Source organism: Hippopotamus amphibius, chromosome 8 (assembly GCF_030028045.1).
Source record: "Hippopotamus amphibius kiboko isolate mHipAmp2 chromosome 8, mHipAmp2.hap2, whole genome shotgun sequence".
Lineage (NCBI taxonomy): Eukaryota > Metazoa > Chordata > Mammalia > Artiodactyla > Hippopotamidae > Hippopotamus > Hippopotamus amphibius.
In genome coordinates, this window is record NC_080193.1 from 66107764 (window position 1) to 66132969 (window position 25206).

Consider the following 25206-nt stretch of genomic DNA (forward strand, 5'->3'; position numbering starts at 1 on the left):
TTGTCGTCCACGCTTCAGGGCTCACTCTGAAACCAAGCAAAGGAGGGCAAGCCCATTCCCAGCTGATGTGTTTTAGACAGCCAAGCAAATTCACACGGATCCACAGTCCTCGAGAGGGTGAAAGATAATACTGAGGGATAAATATGGAAAAGCTGATTTGCTGCCCAGCCTCAGGGTCAAGCACAGGCCCGAGGGGGCCAGCTGCATGTTTTTATAGTCTTCTCAGGGAAATGGAATGGCTGCAGCATGCCGCCTTGGAAATTTCTCCTGCTTGCCTTGTACGTGAGAGGTGTGTTCAACTCACTTTGGGAAGGTCATTTCAACTTTTTGCTATATCAGGACTTTGTGATTGGTGAACATGAAAACCCCAAAGACACCCCGCATTCTTGGCTGCCCTTGGTAAGCAAGGAGAGAATCTCACCGGTCAAGGAGAGAATATTCTGGATTTTGTCTGATGGTACTTGGGCTGACGTTTTGGGGCATCCCTGAAACATAACCACACTCTTGCTGCAGCTGCTGCCTGCCCTGTTCTTGCTTCAGACTCAGTACTTGCCAAGATCTGCCAAGAAAGAACTGTTTCCCACTGTGGGCCTCACACAATGAAATGGCATCAGACCCAAGTCCTCTGTTTCAGGGTCTAATTAGCCTGTAACTTTAGGAAGTGGAACAAAACATCTACATTTTTGTAGGATATCACTTGGAAGTGTTAGCTGAATAGCCTCAGCTGTTCAAATAGTAGAGCTAGATACGAAGGGGTGTGTGGGGAGGGTGGGCCGGGCTGAGGGGCGTGGGTGCTGGAGGGAGGTATCCGAAGTCCTGGCAAGAAAGGTCCAGGCTTCTTTGAGATTTAAAGGGCTAACCCAGAGGTAGCTGCACATTTTATTTTCCTCTTGAAAGAAGCCTGTTTTGTTTGCTGAGTGTTCCTTGTGTGAAGCTGGGTTGTGGAGGGAGAAGCACGTCTTTCCCTTGGTTCAGGTGGGCTAAGGACTGCACTCAGACGGAAAGGAGGCTCCCTGGCAGATGTGGGCTGGAAGGTGATCACAAGTGAATCTATCCCTACGCCTGTTTCCTCACCTGAGAAATGAGAAGGTTGGGTGAGATCAGTTTCCTAGGCTCACCTATCGGTGAGTTGCACCTGAAGTGCTTATTCCAAAACCCCTCTGCTCTTCTGAATTGGGAATCTCGGGAGCAGTGATCTGCATGTTGAGCAGGCACCTGGATGATTCTCCGTCTTAACGATGTTTGGTCCGTGTGAACCCTCACAGCTCTTCCAGCTCTAAAACCCTTGGCTGAGTCTGGAAGGCAGTGATTCCTAATTTGTCTTGAGGCCCAAGGCGGTTTGCAAATATGGGGACAGCTGTGGATGCTCTCTTCAGAAAAAAAATGTATGTAGACACAGAATACTGAATCCAGTTTCAGAGTCTGTGATCCTTGATGAAGAATTCCCTACTCTAAAGAATACTCTCAAAAGAGAATCTAAGCACCTAGAATTGTGGTAGCACAATTCTAGCTGCTTCCTGAAAGTTAGCTATTCTTTTTATGTCTCTCAGCCTTTTCCTATGATATACCAGTATTATCTTAATTTTATGGATGAGGTAACTGGGCCATAGAGAGATTAACAGACCTTGTAAGCGGTGACTGGATTTTAATCTAAATGGTCTGATTCCAGAACCAGTGAACTTAAAATTCTGGATTACCTAATAAAGTGATTATCAGATTTGCCTACCTGAATTCATGGCTCTTTCTGATCCTAGTATTTCTGGTCACTTCCCTATACCTCTCCCATATTAGTTATAATTAATAGAGAAGTTATTGTGTGCCAGGAACTATCCTAGGTATATTATATGCATTGTTTCATTGAAAAATGTGCACAGAAAATGTATTAATGTACACATGGAGCCCTTTGTAAAAGTAGGAAAAATTAGGAAGGTAAATATATCCCAAGGCTCAGAAAATTTGGGGATTATTTCCTCTTTGGATAGTTTCTCTTCCATTATACTCTCAGAGGTCTAGAGATGGAAAAGAACCTGAAGATTTCATAGTTCAAATCATTGTCCTGGAGATCAGCAGAGAATTGCAACACATGCAGTTATTTGGAAGGATTAATTAATTTAGCCTAGATTCTTCGGAAGCCTATCAATGGTTTTGTCCCTATTTCCAGCACCTTAATAACTAGCAGATATCAGCTGGCTCTCTGCACTGCCAGGCTGAGCTCCATTAAAGATAATAAGAGCACCGTTTATTGAGCCGGTGCTTCGTGCTGGCACTGTGCTCACGTGCATTCCTTCATATTTTGGATACCCCTTTCAAGCAAAGAACTTCAAGCAGAGACCTTGTCTGATTTCATGCATACACATTTCCCAAGTGGGAGAAATGTATAACTGAGGAAGATGCCTAGGCTACTCAGCAAGCCCAGGGGAAGGTGGGGGTGGGGTGGGGTGGGGGTTGGGGAGAGAGAGAGAAACACAAATACCACGGCAGAACTTGTACTTTCCTGGTGATTCCCAGGCCAGCCTGGGTGGCAACACCTATCAGCCAAGATCACACACACAGCAGGAGGATCCTGCATCACGGGGATCACATGCTCCGCTGACTGAAACCGACGCACAAGAAGGGCTGGGTCCACTTCACGTGGGTGAGACCCGGAGGGGCTCCTGACCTCAGCCTCACCTGCTGGTGCAAGTGGCTGTCCCAAGGGCAGGCCCCTTCACAGCCCCACCCTGGGACACCAGCCTCCCCACCCACCATAGAGGGAGTGCAGCTGGAGGAGGGCACATCTAGGTGGGGCATCCTCTGGGACTTTTTTCCAGGTTGGCCTTGCCCAGCCAGGCGACACCACATCTTAAACACCCATCTGTGCAGGACTCACTCATGCAGGGGGTCCAGGCCTTGAGAGTGTTGAGTCTATTGTTGGGGGGAGGGGTGGGCAGGCCACTTGGCCCTGACTTCTCCTTGACAGACAGCCTCCAGTTATGGCTTCTGAGGTTTAATGTGCAGTTATTGAAGTGTATTGAAATAGTTGCAAGAAGGAATGTTCTCCATGCAGCTTTAAAGTTGTGCGGTGTTTCCTGTAGTGGGCTCAGGGTTTCTTTGATGAGCCTTGAAATTAACATGTGAGTAGCAGCATCACACAGCACCTGCTCTCTGTGTGTGTGTGTGTGTGTGTGTGTGTGTGTATGTGTGAAGGCCATTCGTTTGTTCAGTGGAACACTTAAAAAAATATACCACATTCATTCTATTCTGACACATATTTGTGAAACTGTCAAGGCCTCAGTAAATGCAAATGGCTCAGGTCACACCTGACCTCTGAGAGGCCTGGAAAGGCCACAGACTAGAAAACTCAGACCAAACCCAAGCCCCATTTCTGCAGTTCAAGACTTCCCGGCCACAGGTCCCAGCAGCACGCCAGGGCCTCCAACTCAGCTCTGCTACCAGCTGTGGGATGCTGGGTCAGTCGCCCATACTCTGGGCTGTGTTTGCACAGTGCGAGGCAGGCAGGACGGCATTACGTGTCTGAGTTCCTCTGCCTGTGACATCTTCAGAAGTTAAAGATTTGCTTGACAGCTTCCAAAGCTGCCCTGGGTGTGTAGACTTCCCACAAGCCAGCTGCTTGAGTGGCATTCGGAGGGGATGTAAGCAATACAGAGAGGATGGGTGGCCTGGAAGCCAGGCAGCTTGACTCTGGGCTCTCTGACAAAGTGGGGCTGATGCTGGAGCAGACTCTGGCCTGGGGGGACCAGCAGGAGGCTGGACTCAAAAGACCTGGTCACACCTCATTTGTTCATCAGGTATTAACCAAGCACCTGATCTGTCCTCCGTTTTGTTTACCTCTGGTGAATCAACATGGACAGTAGAAGTTCCTGCTAGAGGTGCGGAGGACATCACTATCTGAAATGATCTTATTTGTAGCTTAAAGCTATTATTTTAAAAAGGGGAAAATCATTTGAGGGCCGAGTGAAGTGGGGCTGGGGGAGGATGGAATAGTCTGAATAGGACTTTCTGAGCTCTTTCAGTTCTGAACGAACGTCCCCTTGGCCCCATCATTTTCATCCTGAGGGTCTCAGTTCTCCATTTCTACAGCTCACAAAGAAAGGGGCTGGCCTCCCCTCTTCCTGCTCAGCGGGGTCCCGCGCCCAGGCTCTGCGATCCATTTCCCCAGCGGGACAGGCTGTGTGGAGACAGGCCGGGCCCTGGCTCCCTGCCGACTCCCAAGCACTAACCGTCCCAGGTGTCCCCTATTACGCGGCCGCCCGGGCCTCCCTTCCACCCCGCGGAGGATCCCCGAGGTTCCCAGAGGAACCGGAGCCCCGCGCTGCTCGCTGGCGGGCGGGGCCCACCTGTCCCGGACCCGCCCCCTCCCGGGCGCCCCAGGTGGCTCGGGGCGGGGAGGAGCCGCACCCCGCCCCGCCCCGCGCGGCTGTACCATCGCCGGCCCGCCGCGGGCGCGCACGGAGCGGGGACCCGGAGTCGGGAGCAGGGAGCCGGGCGGGCGCGCGGACAGGCCCGGCGGGCAGGTGAGCGGGGCGGGCGCAGCGGGCGGGGGAGGCGGTCGGCGGGGGCCGGTGGGCCTCGCGCCGGTGCCCTGCGGGGCCGCGCGGCTGCGGCGGGCAAAGCGCGGCGCCCCTGCCTGGCGCGCCGGGGCCGCGGCACAGCGGAGGGGTCGGGGTCCCGTCGCTGTGCGGGGGCGAACGGCCGCGAACGTCCGCACCGGGCAGGAGCTGGGGGCGGACGCGCGTTCAGGGCCGCGGCTGCGTGGGTTTCCGAGCGGCCGGGGCGGCGCGGAGGCGCTGTTTCCGCGGGGCTGCTGGGGAGAGGGGAGGCTGGGGGCCGACTGCTGGGGAGAGCGCGGAGCTGAGCCGGGGGTTCAGGCCCACGGGGGCGCCCGGAGAGCTCCAGCCTCTCCCTCTGCGGCGCTTCCCAGGGACCCGCGCAGGTGCCGCTGCTCCCCCTGCCCGGCTCTTTACTTTTGGTGCTGGTGTTGAGTATCCGACATACACCTGGGTTAGTTACCTGGGGCTTCCAAAACACTGGGTATGCGAGGCTGCTCTGACTGCAGGGGGCTGAGGTAGTAAGACTCCATCCAGGTGTGTGTGTTTCCTGGGGCGCTGTGGGGGGGTTGGGGGGGTTGCGGAGGGATGCACGCCATCTCCCAGGCCCTGGCCATCGGAGTGATAAAGTGGAAAATGTCTAGAATTTAAATTCTAGTTACTAGCTGTGTGACCTTGAGCAAGTTACTTTACTTCGCTGGTTTTCCGTTTGCTTGAAGGTGAAAAGGGTATTATAATCATTAAGACAGCCTTCAGTTATATGATGCTCATAAAGCACGTTGTTTGAGGAAGGTTCTCTCCACTTTTTTTCATATGTGTTAATAGAACACTTTGTGCCTCCCAGAGGTCCCCACTTATTTCTGAACAGAAGGGGGATCCAAGAGGCTCAGATCACCCTCTTTCCTTCCCACTTTAGGAGGGAAAGGGCTGGGGGTGATGTGTGTTTTGAGGGGTGCTATTTTTTCCACTCTGACTTGTTCATGGCTAGGTCTCCTCCAGGCTGTCTTACTTCCTGACACCTTCCTAGAAGCCAAGTTTGAGAGGTGACCGTGCACAGGTCCTGAATATAGAAGGGGTGTTATCAGCCTGCTTTCATCATTACTGAATGTATTTGTGAGAATTCTTTTCTTTAGGTTGGGTTTTGGTCACTTGAAAGTTGCCTTATGCAGTATAGAAGTTGATTGGGTCACATAAACGAAAAGGCTGAGGGTTTTAGCTTCAAGTATAGCTTGATCCAGGGGCACACATAAGGTTGCAGGACCTGTTCTCTCTCATGTATATCTTGGCTCTTTTTCCTTCTGTGTTGACTGATTCTTAGTGTGGAATGATAACAAGCCATCTCAGTGGACAGGGAGTGGGTTTCTGCCACGGAGGTGGTACTTGGCTCAGGTGCCACTGTGATAGACAGTCGCACCCCAGCTGCCAGGGATTGGGCAGAGACAGTTGCCAATGAGAGTTCTGACTTCTGGGCAGTTAAAAATAGGACCTGTTCGTTTCACTATCTCTGCCTTGCTCACCACCACCTAAAGGAAGTCTTTAGTAGATTGTAGGCAGCCTGGGTGCTATACTCTGTCTGTCAATCGTCAAGTCTTATCCAAGGCATGGAAGGCATCCTGCATGTTCATCCTTTGATTCCTTGTTTTGTTGTTTGCTTGTTGGTTCATTCATTCAACATTTAATAAATGCCCAACATATGCCAGGGCCTCTGCCAAGGGTGAAAATGTTTGCTTTTGAGAAGCTCACAGTGGAGTTGGAGAGGCAGATGGTTGGAGAGGTAGCTGTAGAGACAGGAGAACCCTGTGTTAGATGTCACTCTGGTACCACTAAGAAGCCTGTGCAGATAACAGAGTCTGGGACTGTTTAACCATCTGGGGACAAGCAAAGACTTCCCAAGGAAACAGTAGTTGAGCTCTGAACTGGAGATGAGTAGGGCTGCTCTAGGAGGAAAAGTTGGAGGGACTTCCCAGACTAAGCAGTGGGGTATGTTAGGGTACTTTCTGTTGTAAGTAAGTTACTATCTAGCTTAAGAAGTCTAGAGGTAGGTTCAAAGTTCTGGCCACAGTTCTGGGTTGGCTTCTTGAAGATTCTCTTGGTTTTCCCTGTGCTGCCACAGGGTGACTGGAACTCCATCACGCCTTCACGTGATAGCATCCAAAGCAAAAAGGGAGGGAGACGGCTTGCTTCTCAGTGATTCTGTAGGTAACAAAGGACAGAATTTCTCAGAAGTTCCCTGCGTCACTGGCCAGAATGGTCATAGGCCCGTGCTCAGCCAGTCCCTGCAGAGAAGTGGGTGGCTGTGATTGTGGTGGCCCAGCAGTGTTCTGGGGCTGGGGAGGGGTCACCTTCCCTGAGCCCATGGGTGCCCATATCTGAAAATCAGAATTCTGTCAGCAAGGCAGAGAGCGGGACTGCCTGTTGGGCTGCTAGGTAGGCGGTCACCCGTGTCTCCCACAGGTGGTGACGGATGATGAAAGACACGGCCTCATGGGCGAGCAGGAGACGCTCAGGACAATAGGAGAGTGGAGGGTGTGGCTGAGGGGAGGGAAGGAGCTGAGGTCGGAGGCGCAGGTAGAGACAGGAGAACCCTGTGTGAGATGCCACCCTGGGTATCACTAAGAAGCCTGAATCTCAGTCCCACTCCTCAGAGAACCTGGGGAAGGTTCTCTGAGTTGTGATACTCCCGTAGGAACAGCCACAGCGGCTCCCTGTGGGGGGGTAACTGTGGGAGGGAGTGGGGGAGAGGAGTTGAGGGAGGGGCTGTGTGTAGTTTGAAAAAGCCTCACAGCTGGTTCTGCGGTGCCTCCCACTCCCCAGTGCCCCCTTCACCTTCTCCCCTGCTCCTTATTGAGAACATTTGCTCTAAATCATGTCTTTGTTTCGGCTTTGTTGCCTGTCTTCAAACGGACAGGCCGGGACTTGGTGAAGAAGCCGTTAGTGGTAGATCCTGAACTAGAAAATGATTCTCCTGATAGTCCAGCGGGGGAATACTTTACAGTGGCGTTTAGTAGGAAAGCAGCCTCCACTGTCTACTGCTTTTAAAGCATTTAGCCTGTTGTCATTTGAAGTATGAAGTGAGAGCCGCTTTTTGTTTTCCATTTGACATGGCGGACATTGGTGAGCGTTTGGAGTTAGATTGGGCAACCAGGATGCTACGTCTCATGATCCCCCATCCTCAGTATCTACTTAGCGCAGCCATTGGCAGAAAGACCTAGTCACTAATGCTGGGAGAAAGGAGGGAGTGGAAGGCAGCATGGTTTGTTGTTTCCATCAGCAGTCCTGCCCAGGGCTGCCCAGGACCACTGGCAGAGTGTGAGGGGACGAGGTGGAGAGATGCCTTCGGCAGCCGTTCATTTACAAGGATTTATTGCACACCTGCTGTGTGGCAGAGGCTGCTCTGGGGATAAAGAGAGTGCATAAGAAAGACAAAATGTCTGTTCTCAGGGAGCTCACACTCTGCTGGAAGGAGGCATATTTCTGTTTTGATGAGAAGTACTCTAATGAAAAATAAGATAAGGTTAAGAGAAGACTGCAGTGGTTGGAAACAAACTGGGCATAGTGCTAGAAATCTTCAAGGCTTCTTCTCTCTCTGGTTTCCAGCAGAGAAACATGGCCTGAGTGGGTATGGTATTGGCCCAAAAAAGACATTCACTTGGAGGAAGAGGGTTACATATTGAATAACTTGATCTTAAAGGATTTCTTTCATGCAGAATCTGTTTGTTCTGCTGTACCTCACATTGTTCCCAAACGTGATTTACAGTGACTTACAAAACATGGTGCCAGGTGATGAGAAATAAGTGAAGAAATATGAGCAAAGGGAAAATAAGGGTCATTTCTTTCATCGTTGTGTTCCAGAATTGTTTAGATTTGGTAGCAGGGGAAGAAGGAAGTATGGTGATTAAGAATGTGCTGAGTCATGCTCCGGGTTCATTATTTAAAAGGTGGCAGCATAAAGTTTCGATGTCTCAGAAAGTTACAACTTATTTGCAGGTGTGTGTAAAGAGCCTATTTTATTTGATAAGAAAAAGCAGTCTGTATACTAAAGTTGTATATGAAAATTATCTTCTGAGTTCAAAGAAAATGAATAGTATTATTATTCTTTAGGTCAGTATAAAGTGCACCAAAGGTTAATAGAGCTCAAAAGCCTAATTCCATAGTCAAAATAATATAGTATAAATAGAAAATTAGTGAGAAGGTGAGTGTGGACTCATAACTGGCTGGGAAAAATATACAAATTCAAATAAAAATTTATATTATAGAAGTGTTAGGCAAAGGTAATTTTGATTACCTTTTTTTGTTGGGTTGTTTGTTTTCTTATTGTTGAGTTTTGAGAGTTCTTTACATAATCTGGTTGTATGTCCTGTGTCAGAAATGTGATTTTCAAATAAATTTTCTCTCAGACTGTGCCTTATCTTTTTATTCCCATAGCAGTGTCTTTCTCAGGGTAAAAGTTTTTTAACTTTGGTAAACCAATTTATCAATCTACTTATGGATCAGAATTTTGTTGTAGCTAAGAATTCTTTGCCTAACTAAAAGTCTTGAAATTTTTCTACATTTTCTTCTAGAAGTTTCATAGCTCTATGTTTTACACTTAAGTTTATGATTAATTTTGGGTTCATTTTTATGTAAGATGTAAACTATGAGTCAAGGAAATTTTTTGTTTTTTGGCATGTGGAATTCCAGTTGTTTCAGCACCATTTGTTGGAAAGACTGTCCTTTTCCTATTGAATCGTCTTGACATTTTTGTTGAAAATCAATTGGCCATAATTGTAAGAGTTTATTTTTAGATTCTCAGTTTTATTTCATCGGTCTATATGTGTACTTTATGTCAACACTAGACTGTCTTGATACTGTGACGTTGTAGTCAATTTTGAAAGCATGTGATATAAGTTCTCCAATTTTTTTCCCTTTCAAACTTGTTATGGGTCTCCTAGTTCTTTTGCCTTTTCATATAAGTTGTAGAGTGAGCTTGTCAGTATCTACAAAAAGTTCTGCTGGGAGTTTGAATGGGATTGCATTGAATCTGTAAATTCATTTAGGAAGAATTGACATCTTCACAATACTGAGTATTCCAGTGCGTGAACACAATCTATTTCTTTTTTTATTTTTCTATCAGCATTTGGTAGTTTTCAGGATATAGATCTTCCACATATTTTGTTAGATTTATACTTAATTTATTTTTGGGGGTGCTTTTGTTGCTTGTATATAGAAATACAATTGACTTTTGTATATTGACATTGTATTCTGTTACTTTGCTAAAGTCAATTATCATTCTAGGAGGTTTATTTGTAGATTCTTTGGAATTTACAGTCACATCATCTGTGAATAAAGACAGCTTTATTTCTTCCTTTCCAATCTGGATGCCTTTTATTTCTTTTTCTTGCCTTATTTAGTTGGCTAAGAATTTTAGTACAGTGTTGAATAGGAGTGGTGAGAGAGAACATCCTTGCCTTTTTTATTTTAATAGGGGAGAAATAATGTTTCACTAGGAAGTATTGTTAGTTGAGGGTTTTTTGTAGGTGCCCCATGAGGTTAAGGAATTTCCCTTGAATTTCTAGTTTACTGAGAGTTTTTATTATGGATGGATTTTGAATTTTGTTGAATGCTTTTTCTCCATATGTTGACAGAATCATGGGATTTTTCTTCATATTTACTATGGTGAATTATGCTGATTTTCACATGTGGAACCAGCTTTGTATTCCTTGGATAAACCCAATTGTTTGTGATGTATTTTTCAAAGAGACTGTGTAAGATTGCTATTTTTTCCTCCTTCGGTGTTTAGTAGAATTCATTAGTGAAACTATCTAGGCCTAGAGTTTTCTTTGATGGAAGGTTTTTAAACTACAAATTTAACTTCTTTAATAGATACAGGACAATTCAGGTTACCCAGTTTTTCTTGATAAGTTTTGATAGTTTATATCTTTCAAGGAATTGGTCTTCTTTACCTAAGTTGTCAAATTTATGGATATAGAATTGTTTGTGGTATTCTCCTATTATTCATTTCATGTCTTTGGGGTCTGTAATGATGTTCCCCCTTTTCATTCCTGATATTGGTCATTTGGGTCTTCAATTGTTTTCTTACTCTGTTTAGAAGTTTATCAACTTTATTGATCTTTCAAAGATCCAGATTTTTATTTCATTAGTTTTGTCTATTTTTATGTTTTCAATTTTATTGATTTCTGCTCTCTTTTACTTCCTTCTTTCACCTTCCTTTGGGTTTAATTTATGCTCCTATTTTCTTAAGGGGTAAGCTTATATTACTGATCTGAGATTTTTCTTTTGTTTTAATATAAGCATTTAGTGCTGTAAATTTCCCTTCAACCACTGCATTAGCTGCATTCCACAATTTTGATAGGTGTATTTTCATTTTTATTTGTCTAAAATTAAAATATTTGAAAATTTCCCTTAAGACTTCTTTTGACCCCTGTGTTATTTCAAAGTATGTCATTTAATTTTCAAGTACTTGGGAATTTTCCAGAAGTCTTCTTGTTACTGATTTCTAGTTTAATTCTCTTTTTGTCCCATAATATAATTTGCATGATTTTTATTCTTTTAAATTTGTTCACATTTGTTTTATGGCCCAGAATATGGTTTATGGCGAATACAGTGTTCATTTGAAAAGAATGTGTATTCTGCTACTGTTGGGTGGAATATTCTGGAAATGTTAAGTCGTGTCCAAGTTATAGGGTTGTTCAGGTCTCTTGTGTCCTTACTGATTCTCTGTCTACTTGTTTTATCACTAAGAGAGGCATGTTAGAATCTCCAACTACGATTGTGGATTTTTCTTCTTTCAATTCTATCCCTTTTTGGTTTCTGTGTTTTGACCATCTGTTCTTAAGTGGTGTTGATGTTAATAATATGATAGCTAGTTATTTTACCAGTGAAAGTGAGTTTATTCCAGAATAGCCAAAGGAATTGCAATTCATGTATGTGAACTATGGTGGACCACTGGCAAATCCAAAGAACAAGGAAGTGGAACTTGCTTATAGGGAAACGTGGAAAGTTGGGAGGGGCTGTAATCACTAAAGAGTCCTGTTGCAGGAAGCTGGGAGTCTAGTGTGTAGAGGCTTCTCATTGGTTGGGCTGCTGTAGTCTCTGGCTGGGCTGTCCTCTAGCAGAGAGAAGTTTTCTCCTTTTTGCTGGATAGTAAAGCAGGCAACACCTTCCTGTGTATAATAATTGATGGTGCATGGTGGGGCACGGGAGCGCCCCCTACAGGCCCTCAGTTCCAGTTTTAACTGAGGTTTCTTTAATTACACAGTGCATACACGCTTAGGATTATGTTGTCTTGGAAAACTGATCCTGTTCTCCTTATATAATATTCCTCTTTTTTCTTGTTAATATTCCCTGTTCTGGGGTCTACTTTGGGTGTTAATCATATAGCTGCTCTGGCTTTCTTTTGCTTTGTGTTTGCATCCATGACTTTTTATATTCTTTTAATTTTAACCCGTCTATGTATATTTAAGGCAGGTTCCTTGTAGACCTCAGTTAGTTGGATCTTTTTAAATCAGTCTGACAATGTCTGTCTTTTAATTGGTGTGTTAGACCATTCACACTTACTGTGGTTTTAATCTGTCTTAATTAAAAACCTGCTGTCTTGTTAGTTATTTTCCTATTTGTTCCATTTGTCCCTATTACTTGAGCATTTCTTATGATTCCCTTTTATCTCCACTTTTTATTTATGCTCTTTAACATTTTTAGTGATTGCCCTGGAGTGTTTATCTCTATATATCTACTTATATCTACACTCTGCCTCTCTCTCTATATGTATATGTTTACTCTCTCTCTATATATATACATATCTACTTTCTCTGTATATCTACTCTCTATATGCTATATATATAGAGTCTACTTTCAAGTAATATTACACTGTTTCCTGTGTAGACTAAGGACCTTACAGCAGCATATTCCTAATCCTTTTCCATCCTTTGTGCTATTGTTATCACTTTTTTTCTACATATGCTGTAAACAAAACATTGCTGCTATTTTTGCTGTGGATCAGGGGTCAACAAACCTTTTTTTGTAAAGGCCCAGAAAGTAAATATTCTGCTCTGAGGCCATATATGGTCTCTATTGCATGTTCTTCTTTTCTTCCTAAGCAACACTTTAAAAATATAAAAACCATTCTTAGCTCATAGGTCATGCTAAAACAGACTGTGGGCTGGATTTGGTTTGCAGGCCATAGTTTGCTGACTCTTGCTTTAAACACTCAGTAACCTTTTATAGCAGTTAAAAATAAGAAAAAGAAGAATTGTATTTGCCTTTTCATTTATTCCATTTCTAGCACTTTTCAGTTCTTTGTGTAGGTCCAAGTTTCTGTCTGGCATCGTGTTCCTTCTGCCTATAAAAACTCATTTAGTATTTCTTGTAGTGTAGGTCTGGCAGTGAATTCTCTCAGTTTTTGTTTGCCTATTGCAATTAATTCCCCTTCATTTTTGGAAGATATTTTTACTAGGTATAGAATTCTGGGCTGACAGTTTATCTTTCAGTGCTTTGAAGATGTTGCTTCATTTTTTTACTTGCATGCCTGCTGACAAGGTGTCTTCTGTAATTCTTTGTTCCTTTGTATAAAGTGTTTCATTTTCTCCCGTTGCATTTGAGATTTTGTTTTTGTCTTTGGTTGTCAGCTGCTTTAATATGATATGCCTCTGCGTGTGTGCTTGTGTGTGCATGCATGTGCATGTGTGTGCGTGTGCAAGTGCATGTGCACGCATGTGTGTGCATTCATGTGTGTGCACGTGTGTGTGTGTGTGTGTGCACATGCATGTACATGCTTGGTATTTATCATGCACAGTGTTTTTGAGCTTCTCGGTTCTGTGTTTGGTACCTGTCATTAATTTTAGAAAATTCTCAGCAATTATTTCTTCAAATGTTTCTTTGGCCTTATTCTCTTTCTTTTCTCCTTCTGAAATTTCAGTTAAACCTAGGTTATGTTGGTATATTCCACAGCTATTGGACACTTTTGTTTCTACTGTTGAAAGCGCTCTTCATTTCTGTTACTGTGTTTAGCCTGTCAAGCATTTCCATTTAATTCTTTCTTATAGTTTCTATCTGTCTTAAAATTATACATTTGATCTTTCGTGTTGTCTACCCTTTTTTCCAAGGGTCTTTTACAGTTAGTTATGGTTATTTTAAATTCTGGGTCTGATAGCTTCTACATCTGTGTCATATATGAGTCTGGTTCTGTTATGGCTGTGTCTCTTGGCAGTGTTGTTTTTCTTGCTCTGTAATGTTTTGTTGAGATGTGGAAATCTTGTTAAAGACTGAGATAAATAGTTTTTATGCCTGGAAATGGGAAAACCTTTCTGTTTCCACTAGGCCTTTAGTGTGGGGAGCTGATCAATCCGATCAGAAGTTGACTGGATTTGAGGTGTGTTGGTGAGCTTATCCTCAGTGCACCACAGACTTCAGATTCCTCTAGTGACGCCTTGAGTTTAGAGTTGGGGCTGGTTTGCTGAAGGGCTTCTCTCATTGTTTCAGTGTCAGCCTTAGGTCTTCCTTCTGCACCGTGCCTCGGGGTGGTCTCTCTCCACCCTCTTTCAACTCCCCCAGCACTTTGTTCCATTGTAATTTGTTACTTGATGCTTGTTATGCGGTGTCCAGGTGTATCTGCCTCAGGTAAACAAATGCTCATGTCTTGTCTCTTGCTGCAGGTACCTGTTTCTCCTCAAGTTCTGGGCTAGTTTGTTCCTCTGTGGCCTCAACTGTCTAATAGATTCAAGAGAGTTATGAACTTGCAGTTTGTCTGTTTTATTTGTAAGCATGAGAGTGATGCTCTTTTCAGCTGTACACCCTGAGCAGAATGCAAAAGTCTTGATCTGATGTTTTCCAGCTCTTTCTTTTTATGATCTTCATGTAAAATCCTGGATCTGTTTTCCTTCCCTCTGTGCTTTATAAAATGTCATCTTCACATTTTATACATATGGTTTGCAACTTTTACCTGGGGAACATGAAATAAAGTGCAAATCTTGGGCCCCAGTGTTCTAATTGATATATGTTAGGGTCCAGGCACGAGTATCTTTTACAAGCTCCCCAGGGGATGCTGATGTATGTCTAGGTTGCCATCCCTCGGTCTAAGTATCACTTATAACTTTTCTTTCACAGAGGTGCTGCTGCAATATAAGCGACCAAATGAAATTTCAGGCTGTATACATTCACCCCTGTGACTTTGTGGCGTTGTTTCCTCCTAATTGTGCCTTCAGTGGTAGTTACGTGCCTGTAATCTAGGCCGACAGTCTCATAGAATGGGAGGAAACTTAGAGTTCTTCACATGTAACTTTCCATTAACGTGGATATGCTCCATGACAATCTGTGGCTTTGGCGCTGCTTGGAGTCCTTCAGGGGCTGGAAGCTGCCTGCCATTCAATAATAAACCCCATTGTGAGACAGTTTCACTTGTTTGAGGTGTTTTCTTTCTACTGAATTGAAGTTTGTGTTTCTAATAATAATTTGTGTAATTCACAGCCTTGCAGAGTGTTTTAAAAAATCCATTTGCATGACCCAGTGCACATGCATGTGGGCCCGTGCGTGCACACACACACTCATCTTCATGACAAGCATTTTATGAAACAGCACTTCCTGTAAGTCTTCTGCCTCTAAACTGGTTGTATGAAAAATGCTTACCCAGCCCATCCTCCACTAGACAAGCTTTGAAGGCTTTCCCGACAGCTCTCCTGGCTCCTCAGCGTTTTCTTGTGCCTGGTGGAATGCTGCTTCCTTCGGCTGTGGCTCAGCTTCCGCACGGCCCTGGCCAGCGTCCTGCACCAGGTGGGCTTCAGTGTGTGGCATGGTCTGCAAATGAATGGCCTAGTTCAGAGGCCGGGGCTCTGCAAGGGGCGGATCAGGTCAGAGGAGAGGAAGGCCCCTGGTCTTTACGTAGACATCATTTCGAGTCCCGTGGCCCAAATTTGGTGGGATGTAAATTGAAGGCATCTGCTGAGGAACATTGTTGATGGCTTTTCTTTGTAGTTTTTATGTGTCCTGTCACATTTTTCATATTAGTAACACGTTATTCTAATTAGCTACATAGGCGTCATTATTTTCCGAGAGACTGTGAACTCCTTAGGTGTCAAGAAAAATGTTTCCTTCTTTTTCTCCATAGTGAACAGCACAAAAAATTTAATTTGTTGACTTAACCCTACAAAACTGTGTTTCCAGTCAAGGAACTTTGGCCGTTTAGCACCATTGCTTTGCCAACAGTTATGGTAGTAACCTTATCTATAACTTTCCAAGGGGGAGTGGACAAACCGGGAGTTTAGAGAACTTGTCCCCTTGGTACTCATGCACAAGACCCTGTGGCTGGTGCTGGGTGGGATGCCCACCATTTCACAGCCACAGCCTGTCTGGGGACACATGCCACGCAGGATGAGTGTCAGTGAGTTGTGTAGTGAGCATGTGCTCTTAGAGGTCACAGAGAAAAGAAAGGTCACAGAGCTGGTCAGGAAAGACTTGATTTTGGCCTTGAAGGTAAGCATCAGACATAAGGAATAGAAGGTAGTTGGAGAGGGGGGAGGATTTGGAAGGAGAAGAACGCTATTTTAATCGTCTCCCAACGTCTACAAAATCTTTGTTCTCTCTAGGAGTGACTTGGATCTATAGTATCTGAGAGAAACTGTAGGTAGGATACAGAGGGAAATCTAATTTATATTATTTCTGTAGGAAGGACAGACATTAACTGAAGGTAATAGGCTCAGTTTTCCTCACCCCTGTCCCCCGTGTCTGAGTCTTCAGGGACGCTGACTCTGACAGATGTAGTTTGGAAGGGACTTCTTTTCATGGTGAGGGTTCAGCTTGCCAGGGGCCACCTCAGGGCTGGTAGTTTAGTTCTACCTCTTTGTGGTTTCCATCAACTTTTAGAGCAACCACTCACAGCCATTGACCTAATTTTTTCTACTTTTTCTCAGAGGCTCTTAAACAGATGTATTAAGAAACATACATTCTCAAAGTATGTCACATCATACCACTCCTCAAGATCCACTGCATCTGTGAGACAGTCTTCTGAGTATTCTTGTGAAACAGTGACACCATAAAACTATTGCATAAAAGCCAGATATTGCATCATTGGTGTCTCATTGAAAACATCTCATTCATTTTGGGACTATTTTGCTATGGTAGGAAAATAGGCCTGGAAGTACATTATGAAAAAAAAACAGACACTGTGTGTGTGGTATATGCCCCTTAGTGAGGTATGGAGACCATGGTTCTTAAGCAACTACAAGAGTAGTTAGAACAAAGATGAGGGCTGTGAGTAATCCCCTGATGTCCTGCTCTACAGGGTGGGTATTAGTGTTACTGAGAAGTGTACATCATACATTTCTCTTGGAATCTAGTGCCAGGGTGGTAGTTTATCTCCTGGGGAGAACTGATAAATAGTGGAAACTTGTATTTTCCTTTGTGCCTTGGCAGCCAGGAAGCCGGCAGCTAAATGTTAAAATACTTAACTATGTGATAATTTTATTTCAAGTGCTAAGGACAATGATTTCCTGTCTTAAATTAATATGATTTCATCTTTTTAAAAACAGTAATTCTAATTTTTTTCTTATTACCACAGTGATACATGTTCGTTATAGAAGATGTGGGAAGTAGTAGGTTATCTTCTGCATCAGATATTGTCCCGCTGCATAGTAGTGGCCACTGCTTATGTTTTAATAATTTTCGCTTCTTCGTAACATATGTGTGTAAACATATTTTTTCTTAAAAAATGAAATGATACTTTTCACACCGTATTAAAACTTTTAAAACTTAACCTTTATAAACATTTTCTATATCATTAAATATTCCTGTGCAGCATCATTTTTAATGGCTGGTGAAATATTCCACTATGAGGCTGTATCTTGTACTTTTAGCTTGAATTCATCCTTCTGCTCTTATAAACGGCTCTGTCGTGAACATTCTTGTAGCTAAATCTCTGAGCACATCCACGATTATTTCCTTAGAATAGAGTTTCAAGAAGTGACCCAGTTGCTTAAAGGGCTGTCATATTTTTAAGGCTTTAGTTGTATATTTCCGTGTTGTGCTCCAGAAAGCGTGAGCTAATCTCCTAAAGTTTGAGAGTGCCTCTTCCCCAAGCCTCTTGCAGTTGCAAGGTGATTATTGTCCAGAAGCTCTATTAGGAGGCAGGACGTCAGGCTGTGGCCAGGTGAGGAGGGTGCACATCCTCTTCCCCAGAAAGCAACTCTACATCTGGACAAAAAGAGCAGAAACGGCCGTTCTGTGGCCCTGGTGGTCCATCCATCACACAGCCATCTGCGAAGCTGCCCCCGCTCTGTGGGTGCAGCGTGGTTGTCTCAGCAGGGGAGGACCGGCCCTTGGTGGCTTAGGTCAGAGGGACTCCCTGCATTTGTGGTGGGCGGTGCCTGCGCCCAGTGAGCGCTTATGCAGATCCCATCTCCCCTGTGTCAGTTTACTTAGAATCTTTAAAGCATAAAAAATATCAATATTCCTTTATAATCAACACTTATATTTATTACAGGAAAAGTGGAAAATAAACATAAAGAGAAGAACATTAAAGACACCTATAAGCCCTCAATGTGTATGCTTCTATATCAGCTCATTTCAGTAGCACTTTCTGCAGTGATGGACGTCTGTGCTGTCGAGCACAGTAGCCATTGTCCTCATGTGCTTACTGAGCGCTTGATGTGGCTGGTGTAACTGAGGAACTGAATTCTTAATGTTTATTAATTCTTATGTATTTAAATTTAAATATGCACGTTGGCTAGTGGCTATAGTGTTAGGCTGCCTTGTTCTATTATTTCTGTACCATGGAGGCAGGAATACATATATAGTTTAAAAAAACAGAAATAGGATCATACTGCCTATTGTATTTTGTATCCTCTGTTTCCTGGTTAACAATATATCATAAACATAATTTTAATAGGTGACTCATTAAACTGAAGGAATGTGCCATAGTTGGTGTAACAAAATCTCTGTTGTGCCTTCAGGGTGTTTCCAATAATTTGATATTATAAACAACATTGCAGATAATCTTTAGAGCTAAAGTTGTGACATTGATAATTACTTATGGAGGATAAATTCTTAGAATTTGAATTCTCAGGTAAATTTTGATACCCTTTTCCAGACCTCTCTTCCAAGAAGTTCTACCAGTGAACATTCTCACCAGCATGGAAATATATGAAAGTATCTCCCATTATTACTGTTAATTTTATATTGAGATAAATACACTGGCCTTAAATTCACCCTTTTAAAGTATACAGTTCACTGGTTTTTAGTGTATTCACAGAGTTGTGCAACCATCATCACTAATTCCAGAACGTTTTCATGACTCCGCAGAGACATGTCATACCATTAACAGTCACTCCCCATTCGCTCCTTCCCTCAGCCCCTGACAATCTCTAATCTACTCTCTATCGTATGGATTTGCCTATTCTGGACATTTCATAGAAATGGAATCATTCAATATGCACCCTTTTGTGTCTAGCTTTTTTAGCATAATGTTTTCGGGATTTAAGGTTCATAAACCAGTACTTCATTCTTTTTATGGCTGAAAAATATTCTATTATATGGATAAACCATACTCTGTGTCTCCATTCATCTTGATGGAGATTTGGCTTATTTTCATTTTTTTTGACTGTTATGAATAATGCTTCTGTGAACATCCATGTACCAATTTTTGTGTGGACATTATGTTTTCATTCCTGTTTAGTATATACCTAGGTGTGGAATTGCTGGCTCATACGGTAAGTCTATGTTTAACTTTTTGAGGAACTGCCAAACTGTGTCCCAAGCAGCTGTGCCATTTTACATTCCCACCAGCAGTGTGTGAGGGTTTCAATTTCTCTGCATCCTCCCCAACACTTTTTATTGTCCAGCTTTTTGCTTATAGTCATCTTAGGGGGTATGAAGTAGTATCTCTTTATGGTTTCAATTTGCATTTTTAATGATGTTGAGTATCTTTCATGTGCTTATTGGCCATTTATATGTCTTCTTTGGAGAAATGTCTATTAAAATACTTTGCCAATTTTAGTTGGGTTATTTGTCTTTTTATTTTAGAGCTGTAAGAGTTCTTTATATTTTACGGATACGATACAATACCCTTATCAGATACATGATTTACAAATATTTTCTTTCATTTTGTAGATTGTCTTTTCACTTGCTTGCTAGGATCCTTTGAAACACAAAGTTTTAATTTTGATAGCATCCTGTTTATATTTTTTCTTTTTTCAGTTGTGCTTTTGGTGTCATATCTAAGAAACCAGTGCCTAATCCAAAGTCACACAGGTTTACTTCTAAGAGTTTTGTAATTTTAGCTCTTCCATTTAGATATTTGATCTATTTTGAGTTCATTTTTGTATATGGTGTGAGTCAGGGATCCAGATTTATTCTTCCGCGTGTAACTATCTAGTTGTCCCAGCACCATTTGTTGAAAAGAGTATTCTTTCCCCCATTGATTGTCATAGCACCCTAGTCAAAAATCAATTGGCCATAAATATATACAATTACTTCTGTGCTCTGAATTCTAGTCATTGATCTATATATCTATCCTTATGCCAGTACCACACAATCTTGATTGTTTTTGTTTTGTAGTAGTTTTGAATTCTGGAAGTGTAAGTCTTTCAACTTTTTTCTTTTTTTTTCAAGATGACTTTAGTTATTCTAGGTCCCTTATATTTCTATACAAGCTTTAGAATTAGTTTGTTAATTTCTGCAACAAATCCAGTGGGGATTTTGATAGGGATTACATTGAATCTGGAGATCAATTTGAGGATTAATGCATTTAAACAGTATTGTCATCCATTCATGAACACAGGATATTTTTCCAGTTATTTAGGTCTTCTGTAATTTCTTTCAATGATATTGTTAATTTTCAGTGTTCAAGTTTTGCACTTCTTTTGTTAGATTTATTACTGAGCATTTTATTCTTCTGTAGTGTAAATGGAATTGTCTCAATTTTATTTTTGGATTTTCTGTTAGTAGTGCATAGAAATACAATTGATACTTGTGCTTTGTATATTCTGAAACCTTGCTGAACTCATTAATTGGCTCTAACAGTTTTTTAGTGAATTCATTAGAATTCTCAATATACAGGGTTATCTAAAAATGGAGATAGTTTAACGTCTTTCCAACATAGATTCCTTTTATTTCTTTTTCTTGCCTAATTGCTTTGGCTAGGAGCAACGGTACAAGGTTGAATAGAAGTGATGAGTGCAGACATCTTTGTCTTGTTCCTGTCTAATGTTCCAGGTTAATGAGATGACCAGTATTATTTATGCTATTTTTGATGAATGGTTTTTTTTTTTATACTCTAAGAATCTGAGTGATGGGGCTTGGTTCTTCCAAGGAAAGGAGGAATAATAGACAATCAAACAATAAAAATCGCCTTTGTCCTATGCATTGGAAGGCTTTGCATAGTAGTTACTAGAAAAGAAACATTTTAATGGAGGAATCTATTCATCTAACATCTAGGTACCAAGGAGTTTGATTAACATCTTCTAATATGTAAGAAGATGTTATTATTTATTATTCATTATTTAAAAATAAAACAAATTGTCCCTACTATAATTTTTCCCACCCTGTGTTTCTACATTTTTGATTTCCCACTGTATGCTTCCAGGTAATATGTGGGATCACAGAGATGAATTAAAAACAGTCTATGCCCTTAGGGTGCTTGTGGAAAAGTCTTTTGAGGGAGATAGGAAACAGGAAGTTAAATAGTCTGGCAAGTGGTTCCCATCAAAGGGTCACCTGTCAAAGAGGTGGGCTTCATCCTTGGAGTTTTTGGGTCTCAGTTTGCTGGTGGAATATTCACTTTCTACCCCTATAGTATCAAAGAATTTTAGAACTAGAGGCTGGGAAATCCTTTTATCCAACCTCACATTTTTCAATAGGTGGAACCTCTTATTCAACAATTTCTGTTGTCTCTCATCAGCAACTCTTCTTTCTCTGAAATGTTTTATCTCACACACACAAACACATACAGACAACACACATGGATGTTCACGTGCACAGCATTTTCCATAGAGAGGCAGTCCATGTTCAGTCCACTTCCTGGCTCCATTTGCTGTGTCTGGTTGGGGTAATATGACACCAGCCCCCGTGTTCATCTTCAGTATGACTTGTCCAGGATTCCTGATTCACCTTGCCCTTGAAGACTACTCAGCATTGTCCTTCTGATATGTGCTTCTGATATGGAACTGACAAGGACAGGGACGTTATCTGACTCCAAATCTGAGTGACCCAGAGGTGTGGCAGGCTTCCTGTTCTGTTTAATTGTCCATTCACCTTTCTTTGTAAAGAGCACACTCCATCCATTTTAAACTTGTCAATTCGGAGGATTAACTAGGATGCATATAAAGACATACCTGTGTACTTACTGTAAAGTCATGTTTCTAGAAAAGAATGAAAATGGTATTAACAAAAGAAATTAAATAGATACACGCCTTAAAAATGTTTACAGAGGCTTCTTAAAAATAAGTCAGTTCAGAATTGTATGGAACACGTTTCCATTTTTATTTTGCTATTTAAAAGAAACGCTTTATTCTAGCTTTGTTATATGTTGTTTATTATTATGATTAAAATAACATCAGGTTACTTTTTATCATTCTACTAGTAAAATGGAATGTGAACCTTAGGCTGCAAAAGGAAGTGAATTGTGCCTACAAACCTTTCAAGTTTAATTAACTTTTAAACAAATATGAAATTCTAGTTTCCTTTTTTCTTTTTTATTACAGTGCGTTTTTTTCTTTTGATTATGAGAGGGGTGAGATAAGGATGCAGAAGTGCTTTCTGCTTCACACTATTACTGCGTATGATACAGCAGCCAATTCTATGAAAAGGGAAATAGGAAAATAACTACTGTATTTGTGCCATGTAAGCGGTCTGTAAAGTCCCTTCCAGTCCCTATGATTAATTGTTGGCATCTCTCCTTGCAGGCTTCTAAAATGAAATTAAAAAGTGGAGCGAAGAGCGTTTTAGAATCAAACACATATACTGTGTAGGGACAAACCTAGCAAGTTGGAGAATCCCAGCATTGCAGGCAGTCATTTGATTCAGTGCTGGAAGAAATGCTACAGAAAGGGATCGGGGCTGGGGCAGAGGATCCTGAGATGTTCCAGGTCATTGAAAGGCTCTGATGATCTGCCCATGTTGGGGGTCAGTTGGGGTGGGGAGTGGAAGGGATGGCTTGGTGGAAAACAGAGCTTTCCCTATTGTGTGTAATAAATGCATCAGTAAAACATACTGTCACTAAGTTACTCTTTACCTCAGTCTAAGCCCTGAGTGGGACTGGAACTTGCTCCTGGGGAGGGAGGGTGTGGAGGGCCGTTCCTAGAAAAGGGGGTGGCACTGTGTAGAGGAAAGAGCGTTTGGACTGGCAGTCAGGCACTTGAGTCCTGTTCTTGGTCCTTCTGCCTTTGACTGTGTGACCTTACCCTCTCGGAGCTGTGGTTTCCATACTGCAAAATGCAGGCTTGGACTAAATGCATGATTTGCAAACCAGATTCCCAAGCCTCCATCAAGCCAGCTCAGAGGTTGTCCCTGTCCAACAAATGGGGTTCCTGGCCCTGCCTGCCGAAGGGAGCAGCCTCAGTTTCGTTTCCTCTCTCGCATTTATGCTTCTGCAAGCTGCTGTTCAAACAAAGCACCCAGTAGAAAGTGAAAGTTATTAGGTGACCTGATCTCAAAGATCTTCTGTTCTTACATTCCAGCTGTCTGTAACTCTGACATCCCGTCCAGGCTGAATGTGAGAGGGGTAAGGAAACCCATAATCTCTCCCCATCTTTGCCAGGAAACACTGGGGACAAGTGTCTTCAGCATCAGAAACACTGCTTGTTCGTGAACATGAAGCTGCGGTGGGGAGAGGACTCTGCGTTAGTAGGATTTCAGCCTCTGACTCTTGGAACAGACCATTTCACTCTCATTGGATATAGTGTCCCCTTTGCTCCAAGCTTGGGGCCGGGCTATTGGAAGTGGCCTGGAAGCCATGTGATTTTAGGGCAGCTGAAGCCTCCGTCCCGTGGCCCTAGTCAGCTTTCCACAGGTGCTGTCAGCGTGCTGAGTCCTGAACCTTTACTGGCTGTCTCTGAGGTTAAGGTAGTAATAACCACCTGTCAGCTGCAGGTTGGGATTTTGAGTGCTGGGCTTCTCCCAAGAGTCACTTGCTAGTTACTGTTAAGTGAGCTTTTCTCCCCCATGTCATGTTGTCGCTTATCTGGTCCCTGTCTTGGGAATCTTTTCCTTCCACTCCTTAGTAACGTGTGTTCCTGTGCCACAAACTTTCCTCTATATCTCTTGAAATCATAGTACGTGTACTTTTGTGTTGCCAGGAGTGAACATTTAGGGATCAGAGCCTCAATTTCCCTGCTGTTTCAAGCAAATATAGTGCCTTTTGTTACTTGTCCCAAGACGCCCTGGTGAACATAGAAGCCTGCGAGGAAGATTTGGCAGAGGAAACCATCGTGAAAGAAATATTTTAGTTGAGGAATATATAGCTGGAGACCCTGGGGTGTTGAGCAGCTTAATTAATGTTTATGAGGAATGAAGACTTGGTGTTTAAAAGTGAAAATGCAGACCTCCTGTCTCCATATCCATTTCTCCATCGTGTCATTGTTCCTTTCGCCTGCTTTTTTAAAAATTTTGACTTTTCATTTTTGTGCAAATGCAGCGTGCAGATGTGTTTCATTAGCTCCAATTTTCTCCCAGTAGGTACTTCCAAATCAAAATTAAAATTAAATAGATTTACCAGAGGTTTTTTTCCCTCCCCCAAGAACTTTTATTGAGATACAATTGACATGCAATAAACTGCATATATTTAAAGTATACAATTTGTTATATTTTTCTTATTAGTAATGTATATATGGCAATCCCAATCTCCCAATTCATCCCACTCCACCCCCCCCCCCCGGGCTTTCCCCCCTTGGTGTCCATATGTTTGTTCTCTTCATCTGTGTCTCTATTTCTGCCTTGCAAAGCTGTTGATCTGTACATTTTTCTAGATTCTGCATATATGTGTTAATGTACGATATTTGTTTTCCTCTTTCTGACTTACTTCACTCTGTATGACAGTCTCTAGGTCCATCCATGTCTCTACAAATGTCCCAGTTTCATTCCTTTTTATGGCTGAGTAGTAATCCATTGTGTATATGTACCACATTTTCTTTATCCATCCCTCTGTTGATGGACATTTAGGTTGCTTCCATGTCCTGGCTATTGTAAATAGTGCTACAGTGAACATTGGAGTGCATGTGTCTTTTTGAATTATTCACCTGCTTTTTGATTTTGCAAACTTTCCTTGAATTCCCAGGATGAGACCAAGCACCTTGCTGAACATGGGGCTGCCAGAGGCGAATCAGCCCAGGCCTTGCCCTTAGGGGTGTGTGGCCGGGGCTCGGGAAGGAGCTAAGCAGTGACAGCCCGAAGTGGTCAGTGCACGTTCTACAAGGTCCTAGAAGTGGGGGGACACTCAGGATGAGCAGCCATGTGCTTGTGCTCCTGGCTGGGGCAGGAAGTGTTCCTGCAGGAGGTACCCCAGGTGGATGACCCAGAGGTGCTGCAGAAAGGAGGGGGAGGGCATTCCGGGGGGAGGTGCGAAGGACTTGTGGGCTTTGGTCAAGTGTAGGAGCTCAGAGTTGTTGTTGGATCTGACCTTGAGGGCGAGACGAGGAGGGAGCGGGGGCCTGGACGGGAGAAGCAGGATCAGGCTGGGAAG

The 25206-nt window shown here is 42.9% G+C and overlaps 1 protein-coding gene across 19 annotated transcripts in view; it reads left to right on the top strand.

The window, feature by feature from the left end:
• Positions 1-4387: 4387 nt before the first annotated feature.
• The window catches only part of LYPD6B (LY6/PLAUR domain containing 6B), a 210070-nt gene continuing 189251 nt past the window's right edge, over positions 4388-25206 (top strand). For 10 of the 19 annotated variants that reach the window (XM_057744185.1, XM_057744169.1, XM_057744176.1 and 7 more), the window contains exon 1: positions 4388-4514. The gene's annotated coding sequence lies outside the window, so the exon portion shown is untranslated. The remainder of the gene's footprint in view (positions 4515-25206) is intronic. The other 9 variants (XM_057744172.1, XM_057744179.1, XM_057744181.1 and 6 more) reach the window with 5 other exon arrangements.